This window comes from Sapajus apella, unplaced genomic scaffold (assembly GCF_009761245.1).
Source record: "Sapajus apella isolate SASKATOON/1434 unplaced genomic scaffold, GSC_monkey_1.0 scaffold4, whole genome shotgun sequence".
NCBI classification, from domain to species: Eukaryota; Metazoa; Chordata; class Mammalia; order Primates; family Cebidae; genus Sapajus; species Sapajus apella.
In genome coordinates, this window is record NW_022436944.1 from 3,953,694 (window position 1) to 3,962,683 (window position 8,990).

An 8,990-nucleotide genomic window follows, 5' to 3' on the forward strand; every position below is an offset into this window, starting at 1 on the left:
AATATTTCACACATCACATAAATTTTTCATAAAGATAAAATGTTAAATGGAAAACGATGAATATTTACCCCAAAACCAGTTCAGGATTCAGGGATATCAGTTAATAACAAAAATGTAGTTTTTATGAAAATTGAAATATTTCCCTGAGATTGGAACATCTTATCTCAATAATTAGCTTAATATGCTTGAAAAATAAGAATATTCTGATACACATAAAATAGTTGCTGGTTATGAGTGTTAATGAATAGCATTTTAAATAATTACAGATTTCACAGCTTTTCTAAGAGGTTAGTTTCCCTTATCCTTGAGTTATTAGTTTACCAAGTTTTCTCCATTAATAATATCTTAGTTTTCTTATTAAATAATCCATAAATTTTATATAATTTCTTATCATGATGAATAAAAATCATTTTATGTAATAATACTGTAGGCTAGAGAGAGCATAAAGTATTATTTCCTTGTTTTTTGAAATCAGTAAGAGATTATAATTAAATTTTATATCAATTAAACAAGAATGCATTTCATGAATTCTTAAAAATATCAAACATTTATGAAGAACATATAGTAACTTATTAAGAACCCAATCGATTATAAGGACGACACAATAAAAATATATGAATTAATTAAAACATATTTTCCCTATAACATTTGCCTTAATTTATATCATATTAGTGACTGACTTCAATTCATAGGGGAACAATTATTATACATATCCTTTATGAATTTCTGATGATTTGAAATTCATTTGTGTTAGCTACCAGATAGAAGAAGGCTGTGTAAAATGTATACTTAAATAAGAAACAAAGAAAAAACAATGAACTCACTAATGTTTCTCTCATATGGAAAATATTTGTGATATTCCTCCTTTTGTTTTTATCTTAGAAATCAGCTTATTTTTCTCTTTTGCAGCTTCTCTAACAATGAGACCGAATCATGGAGCTTTAGTTAATTACCTCACATATGTAGGCGCTCCCTTTCTAGGCCTTGTTTGTACTTCCTAGAAACAAGGGATGTGAGACATTATAAGCCAAATAAAATGAGAAGGGAGCCAATATGAGGAGGCTTGAGAGTATTTCCTGGTGAAATCCTGGGAACCTACATCAACACAGTGTTACTGTGGCATTATAAAAAGGCATTCAGGGCACATTTAGGCAGAGATTAATTAAGAGATTCTGGCTTCTCATCTTTTCTCAAGCCTTGTGTGAAACATAAGGAACCCAGTTCCTTGGAAGAAAGGTAAGACATAGCTGGGATATGGGAAAGAGACAGTTGAATAGTGAAGTTAGAAATGAGAAGACTTGGAATCAGAATCTGTGGAGGGTACAACTTAACTAGGAACTATATATTAATAGAAGCCTTACGTATTGGCAGAACCAGGGAGAAGCAGAGGGGACAGATTGGAAGATTAGTATGCCCTGACTACATCCAGATAAAAGGCCACAAATTAGAATAGCTGTAAACAGTCTTATTGGAAGCAGCAGTGATAGAAAGCATTGCCTAGAGCCCAGGAATGTGGAGTGACCTCACAAAAGAGTAAACTGAGGATAGCACAAATGACTAGTGAGGTTATATATGTTTTCCTTTGTCCCTAGAGTCCAGCTTTGGATAACTTGGATCTTTTGAATCCCTCTGGATTTTAAGATTAATACCTATTTAACAAAAATGAAAAAATTTTAACCATTATCTTTTTGAGCATTTCTCCTTTCCCTTTCTCTTTACATCCCTGTTTAAATCTGATTTGAGACATGTTGAAATATATCACAGGATCCTTCATATACACTTCTTCCGTATTTTCTGTTGTTCTGAACTGTATTCTATATAATTTATTTTATCTATCATAAAATGTGTTATTTTTTCCTTTAACTGTGTCTAATGTGCTAGCTAATCTATCACTGATTTTTAAACTTTGACTGCACCATCATGTTTTTTAAACATTTCATTGAAAAAAATCTTCTTATTCTATGCTCAGAACTTTATATACTAATACTTCAGCTATACTAAACATGTTTATTTTATATTTATGTTTGATGATTGTGCAATATCTAAAGTCTACTGGATCTATTTCTACTGTTTCAGGGAAATAATTATCTTAGAGTGTTTAGGTATAAGATTTACTCTGATTTGCTCAGTACATTGTAAATACAGTAGTAAGTGAAACATGAATCATATTGTTCATTTGTTTTTTACTGTTTCTCTCTTCCCTGCTATCAAAACCTATTTATTTTTCCTTAGTCCTTGCTCATTTTACCCCTTGCGTTAGTCTATTTTTCGTCTCTTTTCTTTTCTTACCATTTGTTCCTTCCATTCTCACAATTTACCTGCCTCTTTTTCTGAACTATTACCTTCTTTCATATATCTGTAATTTAAAAACAAATTACAAAATATTCCAAGGGAATCGAGTAAATAACCTGCAGCCCTGTAATTGTTAAAAGGGTCTGTGTCTCAGAGGAGCCAAATAAATAAATTTGACAATTCTTTCTAATAGTCAGTGTGGTCTAACACTGACCTTTCCCTTATCTTAAAATAAATAGCTCAGCATTCTCTCTCCTCCACATACACACAAATTAAGCAGTACTTATGAAAATAAAAGTTTTCCAGGCCTTAAGGTTTTCTATGTTCCTGCAACAGATTAGTAAGGAGTAACAGAAGTCATGTTCTTTATGTATTTACATATCAATGCCATTTTCTCAACATTTATCTAATATTGTTAGAAGAAAATAAAAAAAATACTAAGTGACGATGATTTAAACTTTCTGGATGTATTAAGGATATACACTCCTTACATCACTTTTCCTTTACATAATGCTGCAGATGAAAAATACTGTTCAAAATTTCAATGATAGTTTTCCTCCTAATGAACTGGTATTCATCATCTACAAAAAATGAAAACTAGATAACTGCTTAAGTTATCCTTTTGTGCCTTTTTTTTTCCTGTGGAACGTAGAGACACATTTGAGGCTCATGCATAAAAAAGGCATTGAGATGTATGTTGTGTGAATGTGCTATTTTCTCCTTTGACTATGATTTTCTATTTTTGTTTTACTATCTCATTTTCTATAACTTTATGAGAAACCAGCAGCCTTAAAACTTTTGCTCAAAGAAAGCATACATATAAATACAAATCAGCTTGTAAATGAGTGTCTGCAAATAAGTTAGAAGTTTTTAAAACTTAAAACCATCCCACATGCATTTGATATTTTCAAGACAAAAATTATTGCTCTTCATGACTTTTTTTGAACAGAAATAAGCTGGACAACCTAAAGATAAATTATTTACCCGTATCATGAAAATAAATATTAACATTTCAACAATATTAGACTCTATTATTTTTGTCATAGCGTATTATTGGTCTCACATAAAATTATAGAATTATTTTTATTAGAATTAAAAATGGACACTAAAAACATGAACATAAAACAATCCTAGATACAAATTTATATAAAGGTCCTGTTTTTGTTTTCTATCCATCTAAATCCTGTAATTTTTAATCAAAATGTGATTAACATTACAGAATATAATCTCACACATAAAAATATTGTTCACCATATGGGGATGAGGTAGGGAGGTTTGATTTTATCTACTATTAATAATGAAAAATAGTTTTACATTTTATTTTATTTGAAGAAAGCACTATTGTTTAATTTGTGCATATCTGGTTTTCCACAGCCTATCAAATTTAGTTCTAGCTGTAAAATATGTAATTTAAAATTAAGTATTTTATATAGTTGAAAATATGTATTTATTTTATAATATGTAAGGTATAGTTTTTTTCTACTAACATCCAAAAGCCAGCAATAGTGCTATAGAATAAGGAAAAGAAATGAAATTCTCTAAGAGAATTGGATCAATTGATGGCTCAGTTGAGTCTAATTCATTCAAATTTGCTAATTCATTTGTTTTTTCTCTTTGGTTTCTTTATTCTTCACTTTATACTTTATAGGCTAACTTGAGAAACATTCAGTTTTGAAATCTATATAATTAAATTATATTATGCTATAATGAGATATTTACATTATAATATCAATATAAATGGATTATGTTTATATCTCGAGGAATGTTTCATGTTCCTGTTTTTTGATGTTCAATTTTAATTAGATTATATTCCTGATGTAGTAAAAAAAAGAGTCAAATGACCCATGTAACAATATGATTTTCTGTTAACTATAACATTTTAAATCTGTTTATATTATTTTAAATACATGCCATTCTATTATATTAACAAATCATATATTTATCAATTAATATTTGTATGATTAAAGAAAGAACAAATAGGTACTTCCTAACTGATGGGAGCTTATGTTTTGCCAAAGAAAAAGAACCTTGCAGACAAAAACTTCTCAGAAACCTTGGCATACAAAATATCAGTAGGCATTATGTTTCAACTCCTGAAGTACTCTTAATTTCTGCAAAGAAGTGATTAACTATTTCATGTAAATTATTTCCAATAAGTTAAACTTATGTTACTGGATGTTGTAGATAAATCACTATTAAAATACACTACAGAGTTTTGGGTTTCTTTTTTTGTTTCTAAGATGGTGGATTAGAGACCATCAGCATGCCTTAGCCACTTAGAAATAGCTAAACAGTGCATGAAATTCAACTCTGTGAGCTTTAAATAAAAAAACAAGAAAAACAGAATTCACTGGAAGACTCAAGGTCACATCAGATGCTGGGGAGGAGAAGATGTGCAAGTAGCCCTCACGATGACATTTGGCTGATTATGTGGGTGAAGCCTCAATATGTGAGGGGGCAGCTAGTCTCCCTCTGTATATCACTTTTCAGTAGTGATCTTTGCAAACCAGGCCAAGGGAGAGCATCTGTTTCTCTAAGCCCAGGAGATAGCTCGAGGAAAGACAAAGAGACACAGAGAAGAAAAGATACTGGAAAAGTCTGCAGGCATTTTCTCAGACCCAAAGCTGAGAGGAGGATGCAATTTTTAATCAAAGCTCAAAAAAGTCAGTCATTGTTTGACAACCATAGCCACTGCAGACGTTGGCCTGGCCAGTATAAGACCAGAGATTGGAGTGCTTTCTCTGGAGTAGGGTAAGAGCCCCCACAGTCAGAACTGAGCAATGAATGTGGAGAGCACCACAGCAGTAGATGTTGGAATTAAACTCCCTCCCATTGCCAAACTTGAGCAGGAGTAAATCTGCTGAAACTTACGTTTCTTCTGAGTGGAATGGCTTGTAACTAGTGACAGCTTAGCAACCTCGATCCAGTCTGTGTGTGTCATTGGTCAGTTTGGGGAGACTGTCTCATTAGCTCTAAGAAGTGGGTAGAAGGTGAACTCTACTCTCTTAGGTGTCTAATCTTTGTTGTGGACTACCACTAAGAAGAGGGTAGCACAGCCTGACAGTGCCAAAGGTGGTCAAAGGAAATGTGAATGTGGTGCCAGTCATGGACAGAGAAAACAACAAAGCCACAATAAGGACTTGCAGTGGGGGGTCTCTTATCCCCTGCCCCCCATCCCCAGTAACTGCTGAAGATAGCAGCCATGGGGGCCCAGGGAGCATGGTTTGAAAGAGGTGTTTCTCAGGCTTCTCCAGCAGTTCCATCCCTGATGAAGACCAGTGTGGCTGGGGAAGAATATTTTTCCTCCTTCTCCAATTACTCCACCCCTGCAGAAGGTGAAAAGAGTAAGAGCTTACCTGCTGACTCGTACTCTGATGCGTCATCTACTGGAAGTCATACTGAATTACACCACCGCTACACCAAGCAACTACTGAGAAAGCCATCTGAAACCGAGGAACCTGTACAGAGCCCTGTACCTATGAAAGCACTCAGAAATGATGCCAATTGGTTATTCACAATATACGCTGTAGCCATGCCCTTGAGAAAAGAGATAATAAACAATGAAAAAATTAAAGGAATAGCAAATTCAAAAAAAGTAAGCACCAGTTCCCTTGATTGAAAAAGAACCAGTGCAAGAACTCCAACAATACAAAAAGCCAGTGTTTCATTACCTCTAAAGGATCCCAATAGCCCCCTAGCAACAAATCCTAACCAGAACAAAATATCTAAATGGCATACATAAAACCCAATAAGGATGGCAATAAATAAATAAATGAAATCCAAGAGAAAGTTGTAATCTAACACAAAGGAAATGGAAAAAAGATCCAGGGTTTGAAAGATGGCACAACTATATGAAGACAGAACTAAACAGAACTTCTGGAAAAATTTATTACAAGAATTTCAAAATACAATTGATATTCAAAACAAACCTATAAGTTCCAAAATTGAATCAGTAATAAAAAAGTTGGCAACAACAGACTAGACAAAACAGATGAAAAAATTTAAGAGCTCCAAAAATGTTTCTTAAAATCAAACAGTTAGGTAAAAACAACAACAACAAAAAAAACACAATTAAAAAATAAACAAAGCCTTAGAGAAATATGGGATTGGTTAAAGCAATCAAATCTATGATTTATTGGAATTCCTGAGAGAGAAGAGAAAGTAATCAAATTGAAAAACATACATGAGGATAAAATTCAGGAAAATGTCCCCTCTCTTGGTAGAGAGGTTGACAGAAAAATACAGAAATACAGAGAACTATTGTGGGGTAGTGTATAAGACAACCATCCCCAAGAAACATAGTCATTAGACTATCCAAGGTCATAAATCTTAAATGCAGCTAGAGAGAAAGACCATATTACCTATAAAGGAAAACTTATCAGACTAACAATGGGCTTCTCAGCAGAAACTTTACAAGTCAGAATAGATTTGAGGCCCATTTTTAGCATTGTGGAAGAAAATAAATAAAAGCCAAGAATGTCCTATCCCGCCAAACTAACCTTCTTAAGCAAAGAAGAAATAAAGTCTTTCCCAAACAATCAGTAAGGGAATTCATTACCACCAAACAGCCCATCGAAGAGTTGCTTATGGGCATTGTCAACATGGAAATGAAAGAATATTTGTGGACACAAAAGCACATGTAAAGCACGCAACCCACAGACCCTATAAAGCTACTGTGCAATCAAGACTAGAAAGCAATTGGCAATCAACATTAAGACAGGACTAAAACATCACATATCAATATTAATTGTGAAAGTAAATTGCCTAAAGTCTCCACTAAAATAACATGGAGTGGCAAATGGGATTGAGAAAAAAATGACCCATCCTTCTGCTCTCTTTGAGAGGCCCATCTCATATGTAGTGACTCTCATAGGTGCAAGATAAAAAAACGTAAAGAAAGATGTATTGCTCGAATGGGAAAAGAAGGGAGCAGGATCATTATTCTTGCATCAGATAAAACATACTTTAAACCAATAATAGTTTTTTAAGTAGCCAAAAAGAGCACGAAATAAAGATTAATGATTCAATTCACCAAGAAGATTTAACTATTCTAAATATACTCATTCAATATCAGAACAATCAGATTCATAAAACAATTAAGACCAGGAAAAGCCTTATACAGACACCTGATAATAGTGGAAAACTTAAGCACCCCACTGACAGTATTAGAAAGATCATGAAGGGCAGAAAACAGACAAAGAAATTCTGGACTCAAATTTGATGCAGATCAATTGGACCTAATGGACATCTACAGAATAGTACATCCAACAACTACATAATACACATTCTTCTCATCCGCACACAGAGCACACTCTAAGATTTACCACATGCTCAGTCATAAATCAAGTTTCAATACATTTAGAAAAATCAAAATTATGCTAAACATCTTTTTGGGCCACAGTGGGATAAAAATAGAAATTAATACCCAGAGGATCTCTCAAAAACAAACAATTATCTGAAAATTAAACAGCTTGCTCCTGAATGACTTTTAGATAAGGAACAAAATAAAGGGAGAAATTTTTAAAATCCATGAAATAAATGAAAACAGAGACACAACATATGCAACCTCTTGTATACAGCAAAAGCAGCGTTAAGAAGAATATTTATAGCACCAAATACCTATGTTAAGATGCAGAGTTAACGTTATACCATCATAACTAAGGGAACAAGATAAACAAGAAAAAACTAATTCCAAAGATAGCAGAAGAAAATGAATAATTAAATCAGAGCAGGACTAAATGAAACTGAGACCAAAATCCAAATAAGCACAATCAGAAATGACAAAAATTACACTACAAATAATTTCACAGAAATACAAAATATCCTCCACAACTATTATTAACACTTCTATGTACATGAACTAGAAAATCTAGAAGAAATAAATAAATTACTGGAAAGACACAGCCTTCCAAGATTGAATCAGGAAGAAATTGAAACCCAGAACAAACCTAATAAGTTCCAAAATTGAATCAGTAATAAAAAAGTTGCCAACAAAAAAAGCTATGGATCAGATGGATTCACAGCCAAATTCTAACAGACATACAAAGAAGAGCTGGTACCAACTCTACTGAAATTATTCCAAAAAATGAGGGGAAGAATTCCCCTCTAACCCATTCTTTGAAACCACTATAATTCTGACACCAAAATCTGGCAAAGCCACAACAACAACAACAACAAAATAAAGCTATAGGTCAATATTCTTAGTAAACACAGATGAAAAAAAAAAAATCAAGAAAATACTAGCAAACTAAATCCAGCAGCACATCAGAATGTTAATTCACCATGATCAAGTGGGCTTTATTTCTGGCATGCAAGATTGGTTGAACAAATGCAAATCAATCAACAAATGTGAGTCAACCACATAAACAGAATTAAAATAAATCATACAAGCATCTCAATAAATGCAGAAAAAGCACTTGATAAAATCCAAAATCTCCTCATGATAAAAACTCTCAACTGACTAAGCATAAGAGAGACACATCTCAAATAATAAGAGCCATCTCTGAAAAACCCACATCCAACTAACTAAATGGGGAAAAGGTATAGCATTCCCACTATGAACTGGATTTAAAAAGGATTTCCACCCTCAGCACTCCTATTCAACATAATAGCAGAAATCCTAGAGCAAAATCAGGCAAGGGAAAGAAATAGACATTCAAATAGAAAAAGAGGAAGTCGAATTATCTGTCTTCACTGAT